The 24,043-nt window shown below is 45.2% G+C and overlaps 1 protein-coding gene and 1 pseudogene across 2 annotated transcripts in view; one reads left to right on the top strand and one right to left on the bottom strand.

Moving 5' to 3' along the window:
• Positions 1-24,043, top strand: part of LOC124551138 (organic solute transporter alpha-like protein) — a 293,236-nt gene that overhangs the window by 103,266 nt on the left and 165,927 nt on the right. The gene's annotated exons all lie outside the window — the stretch shown is intronic.
• LOC124551397 lies at positions 6,988-7,105 on the bottom strand (annotated as a pseudogene).

Genomic DNA, 24,043 nt, shown 5'->3' with positions numbered 1-24,043 from the left:
ACAATCCGTCGCTCTTCAGCCGAGTGACATAACTGAAACAAGAACAAAATGGTACATACATAAGGCGATAAAAAAGGGGAACATAAAACAGAGTAAGGGGAGGAAATGGAGGTAAAAATACACTTACATGGTGACATTCATTGGGGGACAATTAAAAAAAATCAACATAAAGTTAAAAAACACAGTTGGCGATTCTTAAAACACAAAGAAGACACTGAATGCACATGCACATGCACAGGTTAAAAGTCGGCCACAGTATTAAAAACACTCCAGAACAACACACTTACAACCCATTTGGTGCACACACGAGGAAGAATAAAACTGCCAGGTGGGACCTGCCGAGGGAGAGGCCGGAGAGGATGGAAAAGGAAGGGAGAGCTGCTAATGACCTGCATGTCGACGGGACGTTAAATTGAGTCTTCCTTCCTTCCTTCCTTCCTTCCTCTTTTCTACAACTTTTGGATAATTTTGCATGACACGTACTATTTAATGATATTCTGTATGAAGACAATGAAAAAGTATTACGCGGGTTGGATTTTAACCAGTGCTGTTAGCTTGATAGCTGTGAACCTCAGCCGCTGCAGAACTTTCTCTCGATCGTTGACATGTGTAAAACGTTATGGGTATAGGAGGTACGTACAAAACGTCAAAATTCGATTTTCTCGGAAACGACGGGCCGCCGCTTGAAAAGCCGCTAGCAGGTGCTCAAGACAGGTCCACTTACAACATTCCTAAGCCTCATCAAAATCCGTCGTTAACAGGTCTGATGGCCCCTTGTTAGCTAACAGCATGTACTGACTTCCATCACCTTGGAGTCACATGTGCTGTGTGTCAAATCTGTAGCAATTCGGTCGCGACACGAGGCGATGTACTCGATTACCGCACCTGCCGTGTCCACGGGCGCCCGTAGTCTCCACTGCGAGCCGACTGAAAACAGCGCTCTTGAAGCGACTTTGGCTTGCCGCACACGCCGTCCAAGGCATCGAGTCCCGACCACTTGGGGCCAACCAGTGTCTCCCCATCTCTTCTTACAAGGGTATCATATGAACTTCCCCTCATAGACTTCCTTCATTCTGAGAAGATGTGCAGGTCACGATCAGGACTATAACGCACAGCGTCTGCCGCCCCTACCGTTGGGTTTTATGCTACCCGCAACGACTCTAAAAACCACACACTTGATTTTCATATTCTCTCGCTTGCTACGTGCAAATTACTAGTCCTACAGAAAAAATGAGCACGACCTTCTAGTAGGAAATTAAATTTAGTTCAATTTAGTACTGAGATGCAGTTACGCTAGAGGCCAGGGTTTACGAGTTGTTAAAGAAAAACGCGTTTGAAGAGCATTTCTGCAAGTTTTTCTTGAATAATTCGAAAACTATGGCCTCTAGCGAGAACTCCCGCTACAAAATTTAACTACATTAAATTTTCTATAAAAAGAACCCGATTTTTTTCTGCAAGACTAAAAGTTTATGTGAAGTGGGCATGAGAGTACGAAAATTTTTCATGTGATATTTGAAGGTAGTGGTGAGGGTTGCATAAAATCCATCTGTAATGACAGGGGAATCACCATGTATGTATCAGTTTAATAAGCCATGGATGCAAAATGCTACCACGAATTCTTTACAGAAGTATGGAAAAACACGTAGAAGCTACCTCTGAAAAGATCAGTCTGGATTCCAGTGAAATGTAGGAACACGTGAGGCAACACTTTCCCTACGACTTCTCTTAGAAGGTAAATTAAGGAAAGACAAACCTACGTTTGTAGCAAATTCTTTATTGTAATTCTGTCACATTTTCGTTTTATTAAGCGGGCGACTAGAGTCTACTTCAACTGTACTTCATGAATACCTCTACATTCTGAAATTTGTTGACATTTCATGTGTCTATAATGTGTGTGCCACGTATGTGTGAATTGATTGTTGCCTAATCAAACACTATTAGTGAGATTTCGTAGACTTGGCTTAAAAATTAACTTCAAAATTCCAAACCAGTCACCAGCATAATACAACGCAACAGTGGTGGAATTACAATAAAGAATTTGCTATTAAAGTTGCTGGTCCTACCCTGACTTCATTTTGGAAATAAGCAGCTACATTTGTAGCACTGGTAGACTTTGCCAGTATTGACTGGAATATTCTCTTTAAATTCTGAAGGTTGAAGCGGTAAAATACAGGGAACAAAAGGCTATTTAAAACTTGTTCAGCATCCAGACGGCAGCCGTAGGAGTCGAGGGGCGTGAAATGGAAACAGTTGTTGAGAAGGGAGTGAGGCAGGATTGTAGCCTTTCCCCGACGGTATTCATTCAGTATGTTGAGTAAGCAATAAAGGAAACCAGGGAAGAGAAAAAGTTTGAGATTCGCAGATAACGTAATTCTGTCAGAGAGAGGAAAGGAGTAGGAAGAGCAGTTGAATGGAATGGACAGTATAACGAAAGAAGGATAAAAGATGAACAACAACAACAACAAAAGCAAATCAAGGATAATGGAATGTAGTCGAATTCAATCAGGTGATCCGGAGAGAATCAGATTAGGAAAAGATACACTGGAAGTAGTAGATGAGTTTTGCTATTGGTGCAGCGAAATAAGTAATAATGGCCAAAGTAGACAGGATATAAACTGTAGACTGGAATGGCAAGAAAAGCATATCTAAAAAAATAGAAATTTGTTAATGTCGATTATAAATTTAGGTGTTAGGAAGACCGTTCCGAAGATATTTGCCTGGAGTGTAGCCTTGTATGGAAGTGAAACGTGAAGAGTAATAAGCTGAAACGAGAAGAGAATAGACGTGTTTGAAATTGAAAAGGGGAAGGACTGACATAAAAAAGAGAGAGAGCAGCAGATACGTGACCGACTGTAGCAGTAGGAACATTATTTGTCGGAATTCTCGTTTTCACGACTAACTCGTCGTTTCAGTTGAGCTTTGTAACTGCGTGCTAGATCTTCGGGCGGCGTGCCCATGTTAATGAGCTCCTACTTAATTATGAATCGTGAACCACAAGGGGCTACAATCATCTCGCATTTAGTCTTGTCTCAGGTCGTGGCAGGTATGCCGTCTTGTTGTGAATGAAAGGTTCCGAGGTACACTACACTGGTATTAACGAGGTGACACCCGGAGAAAGTTGATTACTTGGAAATTTTACATTGTCAGTCAGATGTAACCTCGATCCTTTAGATGCGAGCAAGCACTGTAGGTATTTCGACAGACGAAGTCTTCAAAGAAGTAAGTCTATAACTAAATATCTTGTCCAATTACTTGTCATGTATTATTCGTTTATTGGGACCGTTACGGTCAATCAAACATCGCTGTGGGGATAACAGAAATGACGCCATAAATACTGAATGTGTGAAAAACTACCCCATCATGCCAGACGTTTAAATTTTTTTATTTCTTTGCCACTAATTCTATTCGCAATATATTTCACAGACAGTCACCACATAGTCCGCTGAATGTACCTACACAAAAATATCATTGTATGGCATATACACTCCTGGAAATGGAAAAAAGAACACATTGACACCGGTGTGTCAGACCCACCATACTTGCTCCGGACACTGCGAGAGGGCTGTACAAGCAATGATCACACGCACGGCTTAGCGGACACACCAGGAACCGCGGTGTTGGCCGTCGAATGGCGCTAGCTGCGCAGCATTTGTGCACCGCCGCCGTCAGTGTCAGCCAGTTTGCCGTGGCATACGGAGCTCCATCGCAGTCTTTAACACTGGTAGCATGCCGCGACAGCGTGGACGTGAACCGTATGTGCAGTTGACGGACTTTGAGCGAGGGCGTATAGTGGGCATGGGGGAGGCCGGGTGGACGTACCGCCGAATTGCTCAACACGTGGGGCGTGAGGTCTCCACAGTACATCGATGTTGTCGCCAGTAGTCGGCGGAAGGTGCACGTGCCCGTCGACCTGGGACCGGACCGCAGCGACGCACGGATGCACGCCAAGACCGTAGGATCCTACGCAGTGCCGTAGGGGACCGCACCGCCACTTCCCAGCAAATTAGGGACACTGTTGCTCCTGGGGTATCGGTGAGGACCATTCTCAACCGTCTCCATGAAGCTGGGCTACGGTCCCGCACACCGTTAGGCCGTCTTCCGCTCACGCCCCAACATCGTGCAGCCCGCCTTCAGTGGTGTCGCGACAGGCGTGAATGGAGGGACGAATGGAGACGTGTCGTCTTCAGCGATGAGAGTCGCTTCTGCCTTGGTGCCAATGATGGTCGTATGCGTGTTTGGCACCGTGCAGGTGAGCGCCACAATCAGGACTGCATACGACCTAGGCACACAGGGCCAACACCCGGCATCATGGTGTGGGGAGCGATCTCCTACACTGGCCGTACACCACTGGTGATCGTCGAGGGGACACTGAATAGTGCACGGTACATCCAAACCGTCATCGAACCCATCGTTCTACCATTCCTAGACCGGCAAGGGAACTTGCTGTTCCAACAGGACAATGCACGTCCGCATGTATCCCGTGCCACCCAACGTGCTCTAGAATGTGTAAGTCAACTACCCTGGCCAGCAAGATCTCCGGATCTGTCCCCCATTGAACATGTTTGGGACTGGATGAAGCGTCGTCTCACGCGGTCTGCACGTCCAGCACGAACGTTGGTCCAACTGAGGCGCCAGGTGGAAATGGCATAGCAAGCCGTTCCACAGGACTACATCCAGCATCTCTACGATCGTCTCCATGGGAGAATAGCAGCCTGCATTGCTGCGAAAGGTGGATATACATTGTACTAGTGCCGACATTGTGCATGCTCTGTTGCCTGTGTCTATGTGCCTGTGGTTCTGTCAGTGTGATCATGTGATGTATCTGACCCCAGGAATGTGTCAATAAAGTTTCCCCTTCCTGGGACAATGAATTCACGGTGTTCTTATTTCAATTTCCAGGAGTGTAGTTAAAGAGATATGACGACATAAACAATGAGATGCGTGAAAATATTACGAATCATGCATGAAGTTTTAATACATTTATTCTTTACTACTAAGACTCTGGCACAGTCGAGTCAACTCAAGGAAATCCCTGACACCCGGCAGCGCTTTTCACAGCTTTCAAGTACGAAGCACAAATGGATGTATGCGAAAACAATAGCAGTCTTTAGAGCTACGAAGAGGCGTTGCCATAATACATTTTTACATTATACATATTCCTTTGTACGACTGTTACATTATTTCAGAGGTCTTGCCACAAAGACATGGAAATAAAACTGTTTCGATACTACTCTACAGTTCTTTTTTTCGTTTCTAATAGAAAATTCGCAAAGTGAATACCCCGACAATGCCGGCTTTGTCCGTACCAACATAAACGGCGTTTCACAATTCCTATTTCACACTTTCCGAAATGTAGATTTCCTGTTGGCTTCTGTCTCGTGTTCTTCGGCCGACGTTTGACTTTTTTTTCGGTCTGTAAATACCCTTTCGACGTGACTGACCAATATCCGGCCGATCCTGTTCGTCAACTTTAACATGTAAGCCAGAAAGGTGGTGCCCGATATTTCAGTCCGCAGCTCTTGCTCCAGTGGCTAGCATTGCTGGCTCTGGATCACGGGGTTCCAGGTTCGATTACCGGCCGAGTTGGGGATTTTCTCTGCCCGGGGACTGGGTGTTTGTGCTGTCCCCATCAATTCATCACCACCACCCTTCGTGACAGTGGCTGGATTGGACTGTGTAAAAAATTGGACTGTGAAAACAATGGGTAGTTTGTACGGGCGCAGTTGAGCTCCCCACAAACCAATCATCGTGATCATCATCGTCGGCCAAGCAGCATAAAGATAATTTAGAAACAGGCCGAAAAGATGAAAAAAAAAGGGGCCGACGTTCAATAGCGGGAATATACCGCTTGCCCTGTGCATGGTCTATACGGAAATGTCTGTACAATCCGCCAACTCCAGGATCGCCGAACACAGACGGACTATCTAAGAAAATCCTCCGTAACCGAAGATCTCGCTGTGGGCTACCATTTCCGCTTGTCCAGGGAAGCCATCAAAATTGAGAAACATGATAATAGCTTCAACAAGAAAAAGAAAATTTTTGTAAATTAATTCGCCGACTGCGAATTCCTTGACACAGCCATATTTCGTACAGATATACTACCGAACAGTGAAATACGAAAATTTATGCCGGACTGGGGCTCGAAACCAGATTACCCACTTGTCGCGATATCCACCTTGACCGCTTCAGCTCTCCATGCGCTCTCTCCAAACTGACTCAAACTGTCTCCATCCTTCTATCGTAGTGCACTAAATTCACCACTACGACGTAAGCATGCATACAGTATGACTTCTGGAAGTTTGGGTCGGTCCAGGGAGTGTACATGCATAGCCGAAGTGGTTAAGGCGGACATTGTGAGAAGTGGTAAATCCAGATTCGAGTCACGGAAACAGTGTGTTCGCCGTATCGAATGTTGGACAGACCACGGATTTTTCAGTCTTCGTTGTAATCTAGCCTTCATCTCTCAACGATGTGGTAAGTCACCAATATCAATTAGTGGTTCGCATTCCACGTATGTGTATGCCCCATTTCCCCAGTTGGATAAATGGTGTTGCTGGCGGCAGGAATGTCGCCGAAACGGCGTCCAATAAAAGAATAGACAGCTGGAGCTGCATATTTTGCCTTCCTTGGTTTCCGTCACTTTGGCCCTCTTCTGGAATCTCTTAGACGCTGCTTTGTCGCCCGCACCAACATAATACCGTGCCAAACCGAACCCACCAGTCAAAACACACACACACACACACACACACACACACACACACACACACACACACACACACTCTCTCTCTCCGTCCGAACAGGCCATGAAGAACCAACGGTACCGACCGGCCGCCGTGTCATTCTCTTCTCACAGGCGTTACTAGATGGGGATACGGAGGAGAATGTGGTCAGCACACCCCTCTTCCAGCCGTATGTCAGTTTACGAGACCGGTGCCGCTACTTCTCAAGTAGTTTAGTTTCCTCCACAAGGGCCGAGTGCACCCCGCTTGCCAACAGCGCTCGGCAGACCGGATGGTCACGCATCCAATTGCTAGACCAGTCCGACAGCGCTTAACTTCGGTGATCTGACGGGAACCGGTGTTGCCACTGCGGCAAAGCCGTTGGCAGCGAAGAGCGACAGTTCGACTTAACTATAGTGAATAAGACAGCAAGAAAAAGATTGGTCGCAATACTGAACCCTATAGAACACCAACAGTAATACGTCCCCACTCAGAAGGAGGTCCACCATCATCTTTCATGCCTCCTTGAAATTAAGTATGAAATTAAATGGAACACAAATATTGTACTTTGAAAGAATTTTGTGATATGCTCAAAAAAAATGGTTCAAATGGCTCTGAGCACTATGGGATTTAACTTCTGAGGTCATCAGTCCCCTAGAACTTAGAACTACTTAAACCTAACTAACCTAAGGACATCACACATATCCATGCCCGAGGCAGGATTCGAACCTGCGACCGCAGCGGTCGGGCGACTCCAAACTGTAGCGCCTAGAACCGCTCGGCCACTCCAGCCGGCTGTGATATGCTCAATTCAGAGGGTGACACAATCATAATTTTTTTTTACTTTTTTGTGGCAAGATTCTATGGGACCAAACTTCTGATGTCATCAGTCCCGAGGCTTACAAACTAATTAAACTGACTTATGCCAGTGATGAGACACACATACACCCATGCCCGAAGGAGGACTTGAACCTCCGACTTGGGGAGCCGCGTGAACCGTGGCAAGACGCCGTAGACCGAGTCATAAAAATGTTGATTGGTTCATTTGAAGGAGGGGACCAGACACTGAGGTCATCGGTCCCATCGGCTTAAGGAAGAATGGGGAAGGAAGTCGCCCATGCTCTTTCAAAGGAATCATGCCGACATTCCCCTGAAGCGATTTAGGGAAATCACGGAAAACCTAAATCAGGATGGCCGGACGCGGGTTTGAACCGTCGTCCTCCCGAATGGAGGTTGAGTGTGCTAACCATTGCGCTGCTATAAAAATGCTCAGGAAGGTAAATTCTTGCGTGTCATATCTTGTCCAGTCCGGACTTGTGCGCAGTCCCTAATGATGTCATTCATGGGACGCTAAATCAAACTTTCTCCTTGCTTTGGTCAACTAATGGACTGATATAGTCAGTCAGGAAAGATATGTTAATAAAGTGATTCATAGCTTACATGGATATATACAATAATGATATCGGAAGGATATGCTTTGTTTTTTGTTTTATTTGGAATTTTAGAACTCCCTAAGAACTTTTGGATTCCGTAGAAATATTGGAACACATGAGGCAATACTGACCCTACGACTTATCTTAGAAGCTAGATTAAGGAAAGGCAAACCTACGTTTCTAGCATTTGTAAACTTAGAGAAAGCTTTTGGCAATGTTGACTGGAATACTCTATTTCAAATTCTGAAGGTGGCAGGGGTAAAATACAGGGAGCGAAAGGCTATTTACAATTTGTACAGAAACCAGATGGCAGTTACAAGAGTCGAGGGGCAGGAAAGGGAAGCAGGGGTTGGGAAGGGAGTGAGACAGGGTTGTAGCCTCTCCCTGATGTTACTCAATATTTATATTGAGCAAGCAGCGAAGGAAACACAAGTAAAGTTCGGAGTAGGTATTAAAATCCATGGAGAAGAAACAAAATCATTGAGGTTCGCCGATGACATTGTAATTCTGTCAGAGACAGCAAAGGACTTGGAAGAGCAGTTGAACGGAATGGACAGTGCCTTGAAAGGAGGATATAAGATGAACATCAACAAAAACAAAACGAGGATAATAGAATGTAGTCGGACTGTGTGATGGGGAGGGAATTAGATTAGGAAATGAAACGCTTAAAGTAGTAAATGATTTTTGCTGTTTGGGGAGCAAAATGACAGATGATGGTCGAAATTAGAGAGGATATAAAATGTAGACGGGCAATGGAAAGGAAAGCGTTTCCGAAGAAGAGAAATTTGTTAACATCGAGTATAGATTTAAGTGTCAGGAAGTTGTTTCTGAAAGTATTTGTATGGAGTGTAGCCATGTATGGAAGTGAAACATGGGCGATAAATAGTTTGGACAAGAAGAGAATAGAAGCTTTCGATATGTGGTGCTACAGAAGAATGCTGAAGATTAGATGGGTAGATCATGTAACTAATGAGGAGGTATTGAATAGGATTGGGGAGAAGAGAAGTTTGTGGCACAACTTGAGTAGAAGAAGGGATCGGTTGGTAGGACATGTTCTGAGGCATCAAGGAATCACAAATTTAGCATTGGAGGGCAGCGTGGAGGGTAAAAATCGTAGAGGGAGACCAAGAGATGAATACACTAAGCAGATTCAGAAGGATGTAGGTTGCAGTAGATACTGGGAGATGAAGCAGCTTGCACAGGATAGAGTAGCATGGAGAGCTGCATCAAACCAGTCTCAGGACTGAAGACCACAACAACAACAACATTTATATTACTGATTTCCCTGGAAGGAGTACCATGAAATTGATTGAATGCTGTGGTTGCTGATGATTTTCACATAAACGCAATGATTCTTTCGAACGTATCGTCAATGTGGGGATACCAATTCATTCCACATTTGTACACATAGGTATTAGGCTTTATAAAGTCGTAACAGACTTTCATGTGCGGTTCTTCCCAAAAATCTCCGTCCATCTCGTTACGCCTACGAATGGCAACCCCGACTGCTTCCCAAATCCGAGCCCGCCCTCTCGGAGCGATCGAAGCATATCCGGGGCGTGCTATGCTGTCGCTTCGGGCGGCAGGTCTTCAATAAATTATCTAAGCGGGGGCCACAAGTTCTATAGACCAGCCAGTTATACGCGACCAGGGAGAATCTGCGTCGGAGCCTCGCTAGTCCTTGACCGGGACGCACGCACCAATGCCATCGCGTGACAACCCCGGAGTGACACGCAAACCGCAGTCGCTTTCACTTCAGGGTAATGACCACAAATTTCACTGCCACTTCCTTCAGCAGCAGCCGTCATTCGCCGCCGTTACCTGACCGTCGATTCCTTGTGTTCTTATCTCCAGCATCAAAATACAGCATACACCGTGTTGTCAAAAGAGTGTTCCCCTTTTACTTTATGAGGACTTGAAATCTGCTGGAATGTCTGATTGTAAAACAATAAACTGGTAGCCAAGATCGCAGGAATTCTTTGTATTCCTTGATTACCGGTTTCGGCGAAACTAAAGCCGCCATCATCGGATCTAGGGAGGACAGAAAACACTATAAAAGTGGGCTTGGATTCCACTTATATACCATGTACACATATGAAACCTTTATACTAATACTCCTATTAAAGAATGCGATGATAATATCAGAAAGTAAGCTAAGCAGAAATAATAGAATTCATTGACCTGTTGGAAACGTCTCTCTCGTTTAACTACTTCCAGTTCAATAATAAAATATATTGTCAGCGTTATGGGCTTGCGATGGGCAATTACCTTACAGGTACAATGGCAGATATTTTTATTAACCACCTTGAGAATAAGTTTTTTTTGTAATAATGCAAATTTGAAAGAGGCAACTATATACTACAAGAGGTATGGTGACGTTAACATACACCATGCAGCCCTTAATGCGATACATAATCAGATTATTTTTGCTCTTGGACTTGAGAGCAATTGCAGCAGCATTAATTATTTAGATTTGACGATTACGGAAGTTAACGATAACCGTAAGTTCAGCATTTTTAGGAAACCATCCTCTACAGACCTTATTATTAACGCCCAATCATGTCATCCTCCCAAATGTAAAAAGGTGTATTTCTAATCGATGATTCATAGACTTGTAAAACTCCCCTTGGAACAAGACAGTATAAAGCAAGAAATAGCAACGCTGGAATACATAGCACATAATAATGGATACGATCCATCTATAGTCGACGTTATTTATAAGAATGTAAAAAGAAATAAAAATAAGAACAAGTTATCTAGTAAGACCAATCCGAAAAGATATGTCCCTATGACCTATAATGGTCTAATATCAGATAAAACTGAACGACAGTTCCGTAAGTCGAACGTGGTGTTCGCGTTCAATACAAAAAGTAACCTACGCTCGAAACTTAGACATACTGTAGAAAGCCAAGCAGATAAATACAAAAGCACAGGGGTTTATAAACTACAATGCGGTGAGTGCGAAGGGTTCTATGTCGACAGACAGGAAGGTCGATTTTACACGTTTTCGAGAACACACAAATGCACATAAGAAGACTGCATTTGCAGACCATATGCGGGCGTCTAAGCATAAAGTGTTAGATATACGCCGAGGCATGGAGATTTTGCATAGGGCCCCCAAAGTAAAAGCTTGACATTCCAGAAAACATTCAAATTTATGGAAACAAGAAAGATACCCTAACTCACTGCTTAATGATCAACTCGAATCTGCAGACCATAATTTCTTTAGTATTTTTGACGAGGTCCTACAAAGCCCTTTGAAGCAACAGTGAACCATGGAAACGCAGTCAACTCTTTTATGAATGTGCGGAGAATGTCCTATTTTAGGGCGAAAGGCAACCACCCCCACCCCCCCCCCCCCCCCCCGCGTGTTATAGGCAACTATTAATATCACCATTGTTTGCCTTGATGTCGTAACCTGTATTTGTCCCAAGGTATGTAATTAATTTTATATGTACACATGTACACACTTTTATAGTGTTTTCTGTCCTCCCTAGGTCCGATGATGGCGGCTTTAGTTTCGCCGAAAGTGGTAATCATGGAATAAAAAAGAATTCCTGCGATTTTGCTTCTAGTTTATTGTTTTACAAGCTTCTAGATCGCTCCCACATGAGTATAATGTGCTCCCTACAGAATGTCTGATTGTCTGTGGAGGTGTGGCGGCCCATTACTCCTCAAAATCCGAAAACAGAGAAGGTAATGATGATGGACGCTGGGGTCTGGTGAGAAATCGACGGTCTAGCTCATTCCAAAATGTGTTCCATTAGGCTCATGCCGGGAGTCAGGCCAGGTCATCCATTCCCAGGAACGTTACTGTCCATAAGCCATTACCTCACACATACTGCTTTATGACATGGTGCATTGTCATTTGACGCACTCGTCGTCTCCGACCTGGTCCTTTACACAATGCTGCAAAATGTGTTCATGTCCTGCATTTAGCGTTTTCTTAAGCACGATAGGGGACGACACCCTAACAACGAAAAACACCATAACACGACATCCTCCATATTTCACTTTCGGCACTACACATGGTGGCAGATAACGTTCTCCAGCCATTCGACGAAATCAAACCTTTCCATCGATTGCCACAGAGTATAGCGTGATTCATTACTCTAGATAACTCGTTTCCAGTCATCCACTGGTCAGTTACGCGAGTCTCCATATAATAAGTGTCTCCAATCACTGAATACCTAAAAGTGTGGCTTATGACGAACTGCTCGAACACTGCACTTCATTCTCTTTAACTGCTTACGGAGAGTCACTATGGTACCTGGATTCCTGCCAATTCTTTGGAGCTCATGAGTGATCCCTTCCGCTGATTTTACGCGGTATTTTAGAACCACCCACCGTTGTAATGGTCGACGTTCTCTGTCTGACATTACATGAGGTCTGTGTGGTTTTCGTTTAGCTGTGGTTCTTTCACATTTCCTCTTCACAGCCACATCACCAACAGTCGTCTCGTGCAGCTTTAGAAGGGCTGAAATGTCGCTGATAGATTTTTTACTCTGGTTACATCCAATGGCTAGTCCACATACGAAGTCGCTGACCTCTCCTGACCCACCCGTTCTGCTGTTACTTCTGTTCTACTGTTAACACAAAACTTCTGCCTCCTTCTGGCAGATCCACCTCTAGTGACATCTAATCATCAATCCCGTACGACATAGCGGTGTCCTGTTAGTTTTTATCAGATAATGTATGCTTTAAATCAGTGCCTGGAATAGTCCCGAAATTACATTTATGCTCATAGACTTCATTGCAGTAACTATATACAACATTGTAGATAATAAAATGTATTTTTTACCACTGTTGAGGAAATCTACATGTTTATGAAAATTATCACTGTTTTCATATGCAGAACAAACATTTGAAGAAATGAACTAATTAACTGTCAAGTTTTTTTAAAAAAAATTAAATGGCTCTGAGCACTATGGGACTCAACTTCTGAGGTCATCAGTCCCCTAGAACTTAGAACTAATTAAACCTAACTAACCTAAGGACATCACAAACATCCATGCCCGAGGCAGGATTCGAACCTGCGACCGTAGCGGTCGCGCGGTTCCAGACTGTAGCGCCTAGAACCGCTCGGCCACCTCGGCCGCCTTGTCAAGTTTGTCAAATGTGTCTCTTGCATAACTGTGACAATTTTCATAAATATGTACATTTCATCATTGGGAAAAAGATAAAATAAAAATAAAGTACAATCGATAATTTAGTAGTGAATAAGGGTAAAAAAGGTATTTTATTATCTATATATAATGTAATCCAAAATATTGTAACACCTCTGACTGTATACAAACTTTTTGTGAAGCCATAGTGTCATAATACCTTTGTACCATGTTTTGTAAACAAACATTGTCAGTGATGATTTGCATGTTTGCAATATTCTGTATAATGGAGGACGCACAATATTTGTAAATAAACAAACCAAATTACTATTTGTAACATTAGCTTTAAAAAAAGAAAAAAAATCTCATTCATTTTGCCGACTTCACGATTGCAGTCTCACTTCGAAAAGACGCAGGCGAGGTAGAAAAGCACACATGCAATCATCACTAAAGATGAAACTTCCTGGCATATTAAAACTGTGCCGGACCGAGACTCGAACTCGGGACCTTTGCCTTTCGCAGGCAAGTGCTCTACCAACTGAGCTACCCAAGCACGACTCACGCCCCGTGAATTTTCATATCAGGGCACACTCCGCTGCAGAGTGAAAATCTCATTCTGGAATCACTAAAGATATTCATGTAAGAAAATACACAAAAGCGCTTGAAAATGAGAATAAATTCTCTAAACGCGTTGTGCTCAGCAGCAAAAAATAACTGGTGCAGTTTTCATTACTTCAATCATGAATGACTCAGCTACACGCCTTCATCATACGATGAAATAAATTATGAAAATTTTATGTTGTTCATTCTGTCAGGTAAATACACTTCAGAAGTTTCAATACAATAGTTCAAGGTGCGCGTTTAACATATAGGAAGGAAATGGAGTGTCCATAACAGCCAAAAAACGAAGCCCCATGGAGGAAATATCGGAATGAACTCAGAGAAACTGGATGATTTAATCAACAGAAAGAGATTCATAAATTGAGTAACTAAACAACGCGTTGGTCCATCTCTGGCCCTTCCTTACGCAAGCAGTTATTCGGTTTGGCAATGATTGAGATAGTTGTTAGATGATGTTCTAAGGAATATCGTGAAAAATTCTTTCCAACATGCGCGTTAGATCGTCAAAACTCTGTTTGAAAGCTCTGTCCATAATGCTCCGGATGTTCTCAGTTGGGAGAGATCTGGCGACCTTGCTCACCAAGAGTTTTGCAAGCACGAAGACAAGCAAGAGAAACTCTCGCCGTGTGCGGGCGTACATTATATTGCTGATACTTAAGGCCAGGATGGCTTGCCATGAAGGGCAACAAAACGGGACGTAGGATATTGTCGACGTATCTCTGTGTTGTTCCTACTTCGCCTTTATCGGTCGATCGTCCGCTCAAAGCCGGATTATGGGAGTTTTGTATACTCCTCTGCACGGCCGTCCATCTTACGTCGCCTCAACTCTATACAACATCGGATGTTACGTCTTGCGATCGAAGCGTTCTATACTAGTCCCGACGAGAGTCTTCATGCTGAAGCCGGTGAATTACCACTAACCTACCGGCGCGATATACTGCTTTGTCGGTATGCCTGTCGGCTATTGTCAATGCCCGACCACCCGTCTTCTCCTTCCTTTTTTGACGACTGTCTCGACCATCAATACGGGTTGTAGGTCTCTGCCCTGCTACCCCCTGGAGTTCGCTTTCGTCGCCTCCTTCAACACCTTGATTTTTCACTCCCTGCAACCTTTCGAGTGGGCGAAAGCCAAACACCACCTTGGCTCCAGGCTCAGGTTCGCGTTCACCTTGACCTCAGCTCGCTCCCAAAGGAGGTTACCCTAGCTTCGGTATACCGCTCCCGGTTTGTCGAACTTCGTTCGAAGTTCATTAATACGATCTTCATTTATACAGATGGCTCTAAGGCCAATAATGGTGTCGGGTATTCTTTTATTGTCGGGGCACACAGTTTCAAATACCGGCTCCATGGCCATTGTTCGGTCTTCACAGCTGAGCTATTTGCCCTCTACCAGGCTGTTCTTTACATCCGCCGCCACCGACATTCTGCTTATGTCATCTGCTCTGATTCCCTGAGCGCCATCCAGAGCCTCAGTGATCCGTATCCGGTTCACCCTTTCGTGCACCGGATCCAACGCTCTCTTCAGCAGCTGGCGGACGACGGTGCTCGGGTTACCTTTATGTGGGTTCCTGGCCATGTCGGTATCCCTGGGAACGAAACTGCAGATGCCGTAGCCAAAGCTGCGGTCCTCCAGCCTCGGACCGCTTCTTGTTGTATGCCTTAATCTGATTTTAGCAGGATCATTTGTCGGCGCATTTTATCGCTGTGGCATGCCGATTGGGCTGCACTTACGGACAACAAGCTTCGGGCCTTGAAACCTCTTCCCACGGCTTGGACGACCTCTTCACGCCCTTCTCGGCGGGCGGAGGTCGTTTTGGCCCGGTTACGGATTGGACACTGCCGGTTCAGCCACCGCCATCTGCTGACGGCTGCGCCGGCGCCGTTCTGCCCATGTGGGCAATTGCTGACGGTCCGCCACATTATAACGTCCTGTCCGGATTTTAACACACTGCGTCTTGATCTTGGCCTGCCATGTACTCTGGATGCCATTTTAGCGGATGGCCCAGGAGCAGCTGCTCGCGTTCTTCGTTTTATCCACTTGACAAACCTGTCTAAGGACATTTGATTATACTGTTTTCTTTTAATCCCTTGCCTGTTGATGTGCCTTTTATAGTGTTATCCTTTTTAGTTGCTGTTTTAACCTTGTGCCTCGCAGTGCACTCATAATTTAGTCTGGGCGCTAATGACCACTGTACTTGTGCGCTCTAAAACCACAAAAAAAATCAACCTTGTGCTGTGAGGGTGCCGCGGATGACAACCAAAGGAGTCCTGCTATAGAAAGAAATGCCATAACAGAACATCACTCCTAGCTGTCGGACTGTAAGGCGGTTGCTCATTCAGGTTGGTATCCTGCTGCTGTGTCTCGAGACACGTCTTCTCTGGCCATCGGCGCTCAGTTCAAAGTGGGGCTCATCACTAAAGACAGTTCTACTGTGGATAAGGTTCCAGGCCGAATGTGTACGACACCACTGCAGACGTGCTTGTTCGTGTACACAGGTCAATGGTAGTTGGGGTAAAGGTCGCTGTGAGCTCAGCCTCCTTTATGTGATCCACCTATTAATGGTCGCTGTGTTCACTGAAACACGAATTGGCTGTCGTATCCGTGATAATGGTGAATTCGGGGCTCTGAGTGCCTCTCTGACGATTGCTCGGTCCTCGTATTCTGTCATCTCTCTAGTTCGGTCGCTTCTTTTTTTGACGCTGCGTTCGGCCATGGTTCACCCATTCCTGTCAACATCGTCGAATACTGGCATCGCTCCTATTCAAATGTAGACTAATTCGCCGACTACTTCAATCGGTTTCTCTCTAAGCTCAACTATACACCTTCTCTCAAATACAGACATCTACACTACTGGCCATTAAAATTGCTACACCAAGAAGAAATGCAGATGATAAACGGGTATTCATTGGACAAATATACTATACTAGAACTGACATGTGATTACATTTTCACGCAATTTGGGTGCATAGATCCTGAGAAATCAGTACCCAGAACAACCACCTCTGGCCGTAATAACGGACGGCCATGATACGCCTGGGCATTGAGTCAAACACAGCTTGGATGGCTTTCTGTATCCAGAAAGGCCCGTACAGGACCTGCAACATGCGGTCGTGCATTATCCTGCTGAAATGTAAGGTTTCGCAGGGATCGAATGAAGGGTAGAGCCACGGGTCGTAACACATCTGAAATGTGTTCAAAGTGCCGTAATTGTGAACAAGAGAGGACCGAGCGTGTAACCAATGGTTCCCCATACCACCACGCCGGGTGATACGCCAGTATGGCGATGACGAATACGCGCTTCCAATGTGCGTTCACCGCGATGTCGACAAACACGGATGTGACCATCATGATGCTGTACACAGAACCTGGATTCATCCGAAAAAATTACGTTTTGCCATTCGTGCACCCAGGTCCGTCGTTGAGTACACCATCGCAGGCGTTCCTGTCTGTGATGCAGCGTCAAAGCTAACTGCAGCCACGGCCTCCGAGCTGATAGTCCATGCTGCTGCAAACGTCGTCGAACTGTTCGTGCAGATGTTTGTTGTCTTGCAAACGTCCCCATCTGTTGACTCAAGGATCGAGACGTGGCTGCACGATCCATTGCAGCCATGGGGATACGATGCCTGTCATCTCGACTGCCAGTGATACGAGGCCGTTGGGATCCAGCACGGCGTTCCGTATTACCGTCCTGAACCCACCGATTCCATATTCTGCTAACAGTCATTGGATCTCGACCAACGCGAGCAGTAATGTGACGATACGATAAACCGCAATCGCGATAGGCTACAATCCGACCTTTATCAAAGTCGGAAACGTGATGGTACGCATTTCGCGTCCTTACACGAGCCATCACAACAACGTTTCACCAGTCAACGCCGGTCAACTGATGTTTGTGTATGAGAAATCGGTTGGAAACTTTCCTGATGTCAGCACGTTGTAGGTGTCGCCACCGGCGCCAACCTTGTGTGAATGAATGCTCTGAAAAGCTAATCATTTGCGTATCACAGCATCTTCTTCCTATCGGTTAAATTTCGCGTCTGCAGCACATCATCTTCGTGGTGTAGCAATTTTAATGGCCAGTAGTGTACGTGAATTGTGTGTTTTTGAGTGGAATTCGTCTTTAGCAAAATACAATTTTGTTTTTTGTCACTGACATGCTTCACTGCAGCTGCAGCATCATCGGTGGGGTTTTTATTATTATGGCTGTTAAACGTGAGGAGTGTTATTTACTGTTTAAAAATATGCAAATATAGTTTCTAAATGGTAATTACAGGTTTTTGAAGAGCACATAAAACTGTGTATTCATATCTTCTTACCACGTGGTGTGGTTTTCTTGCTGTATTATGTTTTTACAGTGACTGTTTTTCGTATCAGTTTGCCACCTGCATCTATATACGACTTATTGTAGGCAAAACATTTACGCAAAAATGACGCTTTCTAAACTGTTATGGCTATGTCTGACATTAATAATTCATGTCAAAGGTTGTGTGCGTGTGTGTGTGTGTGTGTGTGTAGACAGACTTGTAGATGGTCACCCACACCGTGCAGAAGTAAAGGTGAATTCCGTTCAACCACAGCAATAACTTACTGTCAGCACATAACGCCTTCCCAATGTGACACCAAGTAAAGGGGCTTAGCATTGATCGTACTCCACTTTTGGCGAGCCACCAAATGCCGCCGCCCAGCACCATTCGACCCGCAGCAACGAAGAACTTCCTTCACGGCGATATATCCATGAGAGCCCTTACACAACGGCTTAGCAATACGCCACAAATTGCTCTGCATCCATTGGTAGTACTAAAACTTTTAAAGTACACCACGGACCTGCAGTAAACTGAGCTTCTACGAAGCGCTGCAGTCCTTTTCGTGGTATGCGACCAAAAGGTAGATCAAAATCAGAAGGTTTTTGAGATCGACTTCGCTTCCATAATCTACATTCGATTACTTAAAATGGTTCAAATGGCTCTGAGCACTATGGGACTTAACATCTATGGTCACCAGTCCCCTAGAGCTTAAACCACTTAAACCTAACTAACCTAAGGACATCACACAACACCCAGTCATCACGAGGCAGAGAAAATCCCTGATCCCGCCGGGAATCGAACCCCGGATCGATTACTTAAATTATATGTCAACTGTAGCGCACAATTTTGGCGCTAAATTGGGGATTGGCAAAATCCTGTACCCTCACACTGTTCGGTTTAGCTTACCGGACACATGAAAGCAAGCATCGTCCGTGAACGTCACCTTCTCAGAAAGTCCGACTCAGATTCTCAATTGCAAATGCTCTGGCTTTTGGCCTGTCCTCAGGATGATGCTTCATCTTGCAGGCATGAAGCTTCAGTCTCTTATGTAGCAACCTATTCTTCGTGGATGGTGGTGGTTAAAAGTTGCGCTGGATCTGGGTGTCAGTTTTCGTCCGTCTCTCTCTCTCTCTCTCTCTCTCTCTCTCTCTCTCTCTCTCTCTCTCTCAAGTCTCAATGGGTTGTGAACCTCCTGCCCCTTTATACCATCGCCATTTCTGAAATAAACGTGAAGTTCTAAAGATTATTTTGGCACACCCTGTGAATTTTCGTTTCAGCAAGTGAACGGAGTTGCAAAGAGCGATGGCTAACTCGAGTGAAAATTACAATGTTGTGTTTGTCTATGTAAGCTGACGGCAGATAAGATTATCGTAAGGATCTTTTACTAGTTCCAGACGTAGCGAATTCGATATGAATCATGGATTTCAATTTCATGATCAGCGGAAGTAGCTGATCGGGAGAACACATCTCACATAGACACACGGTTGTATGAGGAACACGTTGATACGTGCAGTACGTTGCCCGGAAATGCTGTCCAAAAGTCTCTGATGCCAAATAATTACGACACCACAGCTCAGAAATATTCATGAGCCAATAAAGGAAATACACTGGAGAGCCAAAGAAAGTGGTACACCTGCCTGATATCGTGTAGATTCCCCGCAAGCACGCAGAAATGCCGCAACACGACATGGCATGGAGTCGACTAATGTCTGAGGTAGTGCTGGAGGGAACGGACTCCATGAATCCTGCAGGGCTGTCCATAAATCCTTAAGAGTGCGACGGGGTATAGATCTCTTCTGTACCGCACGTTGCAATGCATCACAGATATGCTCAGTAATGTTCGTGTCTGGGAAGTTTGGTGGCCAGCAGAACTGTTTAAACTCGGGACAGTGTTCCTGGGGCCACTCTGTAGCAATTATGGACGAGTGGGGTGTAGCATTGTCCTACTGGACTTGCCCAAGTCCGTCGGAATGCACAATGGACGTGAATGGATGCAGGTGATTGGACAGGATGCATACGTAAATGTCACCTGTCAGAGTCGTATCTGCACGTATCAGGTGTCCCGTATAACTCTAACTGCTCACGCCCCACACAGTTACAGAGCCTTCTCCAGCCTGAAGAGTCCCCTGCTGAATGCGGGGTCCATGGGTTCATGAGGTTGTCTCCATACCCGTACACGCCCATCTGCTCGATAAAATTTGAATCGAGACTCGTCCGACCAGGCAACATGTTTCCAGTCATCAACAGTCCAATGTCGGTGTTGAAGGGCCCAGGCGAGGCGTAAAGCTTTGTCTCGTGCATCCATCAAGGATACCCGAGTGGGCCTTCGGCTCCGAAAGCCCATATTGATGACGTTTCGTTGAGTGGTTCACAAGTTGACACTTACTGACGGTCCAGCATTGAAGTCAGCAACAATTGGGGGAAGGATTGCCCTTCTGTCACGTTGAACGATTGTCTTCAGTCGTCATCGGTCCCGTTCTTGCACGATATTTTGTCGGCCGCAGTGATGACGGAGATTTGATGTTTTACCGGATTCCTGATACTGATGGTACACTCGTGGAATGGTTGTAAGGGAAAATTCCCACTTTATTGCTACCTCGGAGATGCTGTGTCCCGTCGCTATTGCGCCGGCAATAACACACGTTCAGACTCATTTAAATCTTGATAACCTGCCATTGTAGCAGCTGTAAGCCAAACACTTGTTATCTCATATAGGGGTTGCCGACCACAGCGCCGTCATCTGCCTGTTTACATCTCTCGGTATTTTAATACGCATGCCTACACCAGTTTCTTTGGTGCTCCAGTGTATGAGATCGTCAAACGGCCTGGAAACTTACAAAACTGAAACAGTAAGTGAGCTTCAAACGTCTGTAACAGCATACTTACTCTTGTAGGCGATGTAGTCAAAATGATGCAGTCAGTCATGTGCAGATAGCCGCAATTAAGGTATACTAATGGAGCAGCCTCATTACAATCTATGTCACTGTTAGTTTTCTGTATTTCTGCATTCCATCTAATAGCAGCAAAAATTTGCTTAAGTCCAAAACAGTGATCTAAAGACGTAAATTTTGTTTCATTCAGTTTTACCTACGCTTTCAAATGTATAGAACGATTGGTAATAGACGCCTCAGATTTATAAGGGCATTAACTCATTGCAGTCAGAAATATTTGAAGTACATGTTATGTTTCATGGAAACAAACTAATTGGGATGTAAGTGTAGGTTAGGATTCAAAGAGACTGCAGACGACAGAAGTCGGACACTTATCGACCTTTTAAATACCATCGATTTTTGCGTGCGTCAGCACACCACTTCTGTGATTACGTCACTGACTAACAGAAGTCGGTTGGTGAAGGAAGGGGGACGACGGAACAAAAGTATGGACTCTCGATTTACTTCAACTCTTCGTCCTCCTTCCCCTATCAACACGATATTTCACGTAATACAGGTTTATGTAACTTCTCCTTTCGAGTAAGTAACGTCAAAATCATAGGCACATACTTCCTGAAGATCAGAAAAACGAAACTAGTCCCGATTTCATACAATAATGTGTAATAAGGGCGGTAGCTGGAAAGCTTAAATGTATGTTTCATTGTAGTCAGGACCACTAACCCCTCACCCCAGATTCTATAAATAGTTGAATCGCTCCATTTTAAGAAAGGCTAGTTTTTCACGCATTTCAATATTTATGACGACGTACCTCCTGAAGTATATGTCGTACAATGATACAGTTTTTCAGGTACATTCAGTGGAATACGTGGATAGTATCTGAAAAATGTGCTTCAAAAATAGTCGTTAGTAAGCAAGAAATAAACTGAAATGTCCCGCCTGACGCTGAAATTTTACTGGATCAATAGCGAAAATGTGGTGAGCAATAAAGTTGTTTTCCTTTCATTGGCTCTGAGCACTATGGGACTTAACATCTGAGGTCATCAGTCCACTAGAACTTAGAACTACTTAAACCTAACTAATCTAAGGACATCACACACATCCATGCCCGAGGCAGGATTCGAACCTGCGGCCGTAGCGGTCGCGCGGTTCAAGACTGAAGCGCCTAGAACCGCTCGGCCACACCGGCCGGCTTTTTCCTTTTATTATTTTCTGTATGAGAGGAGGAGGAGGAGGAGGAGGAGGAGGAGGTGGCGTGTCAGTTTCGAAATGGTTTGAGATGATGTGCAAAGTCTGTTGGAAGTCGCTAAGTGCTCTCGTTTCAAATACTATATAGTCTAGGTAATTTGCGCGCTAGGAGTTAAACTGCCTCAAGACATGCACAGTTTCTTAATTTAAGACTTGACGTTGTGTGTTTAACCTTTAAAGGAAGGTAGTACCCCTTAGTAAGCAGATTATGGGGCCCGCCCGGTTAGCCGAGCGGTCTAACGCACGGCTTTCCGGAGCGGGAAGGAGCGCCTGGTCCCCGGCACGAATCCGCCCGGCGGACTTGTGTGGAGGTCCTGTGAGCCGGCCAGTCTGTGTGTGGTTTTTAGGTGGTTTTACATCTGCCTCGGCGAATCCGGTGTGGTTCCCCTTATTCTGCCTCAAGTACACTATGTTGGCGATTCTTGCGCAAACAAGTTCTCCACGTACGCGTACACCACCATTACTCTACCATGCAAACGTAGGGGCTACACTTGTCCGATGTATGACGTTCCCTGTGGGGGGAGGGGGTGGGTGTCCAGCGAACCACCCAATAACCCTGGGTTCGGTGTGGGGCGGTGGAGGGGTGGACTGCGGTAGTAGTCGTGTGGTTGTGGACCCTTGCGGCTGCAGTGGGGACAGAGCCTCTCCGTCGTTTCTAGGTCCCAGTTAACATACAACATACAAGCAGATTAAGACAGTAATTTAAATTTTTCATTACCTCACTAATTATATGAAATACTGGAAGCCAAATTTTCTTGCTACTAGAAGCCGTGAGACAGGCAATCTTCAATTAGGACTGGATGACCCTTTCGTGGTTAAGTAATATAGATACATATGAGTGTCGTTCAGTAAGCGATGCATCACAGTTTTTCTGGAAGCAGATTGGTTTATTTCAGTAATCCAATAGACCATATTACTCCACACTCGTTTGGCTACAAAACCATATTTTCCAACATAATCTGCCAGGAAGTTTCATATCAGTGCTCATTTCGCTGCAGAGTGATAATCTCATTCTGGAAACGTCCCCCAGGCTGTGGCTAAGCCATGTCTCCGCAATATCCTTTCTTTCAGGAGTGCTAGTTCTGCAAGGTACGCAGGAAAGCTTCTGTAAAGTTTGGAAGGTAGGAGACGAGGTGCTGGCAGAACTAAAGCTGTGAGGACGGGGCGTGAGTCGTGCTTGGGTAGCTCCGTTGGTAGAGCACTTGCCCGCGAAAGGCAAAGGTCCCGAGGTCGAGTCTCGGTCCGGCACACAGTTTTAATCTGCCAGGAAGTTTCATAATCTCCAATCATTGCAATGGCCTTAAGTCACATCTCTGGGTTGGTCTATATGCTCTCATGATACCACTCTGCTGGTCGACGTCGGGGCCACCGTCTTACTCCACCAATCCATCCACGTTCTGTTTCCAGCAGAGTGCCCCTTTCGAGGGCCAAACAGATGGACGTCGGTAGGTGCGGTATCCGCGATGTAGGTTGGGTGAGGAACAGCAGACCAATGATGTTTTGTGAACCAAACAGCTGGACGTCAGAAGGTGCGGTATCTGAGGTGTAGGTTGGACAAGAAACAGCAATGATGTTTTGTGAGCCAAACAGATGGACGCCGGAAGGTGCGATATCCGTTGTGTAGGTTGGACGAGGAACAGCAGTCCAATGATGTTTTGTGAGCCAAACAGATGGACGTCGGAAGGTGCGGTATCTGTGGTGTAGGTTGGACGAGGAACAGCAGT

Source organism: Schistocerca americana, chromosome 9, assembly GCF_021461395.2.
Source record: "Schistocerca americana isolate TAMUIC-IGC-003095 chromosome 9, iqSchAmer2.1, whole genome shotgun sequence".
NCBI classification, from domain to species: Eukaryota; Metazoa; Arthropoda; class Insecta; order Orthoptera; family Acrididae; genus Schistocerca; species Schistocerca americana.
The sequence above is the reverse complement of the archived record's forward strand: the minus strand, read 5'-3'. Positions and strand labels throughout refer to the sequence as shown.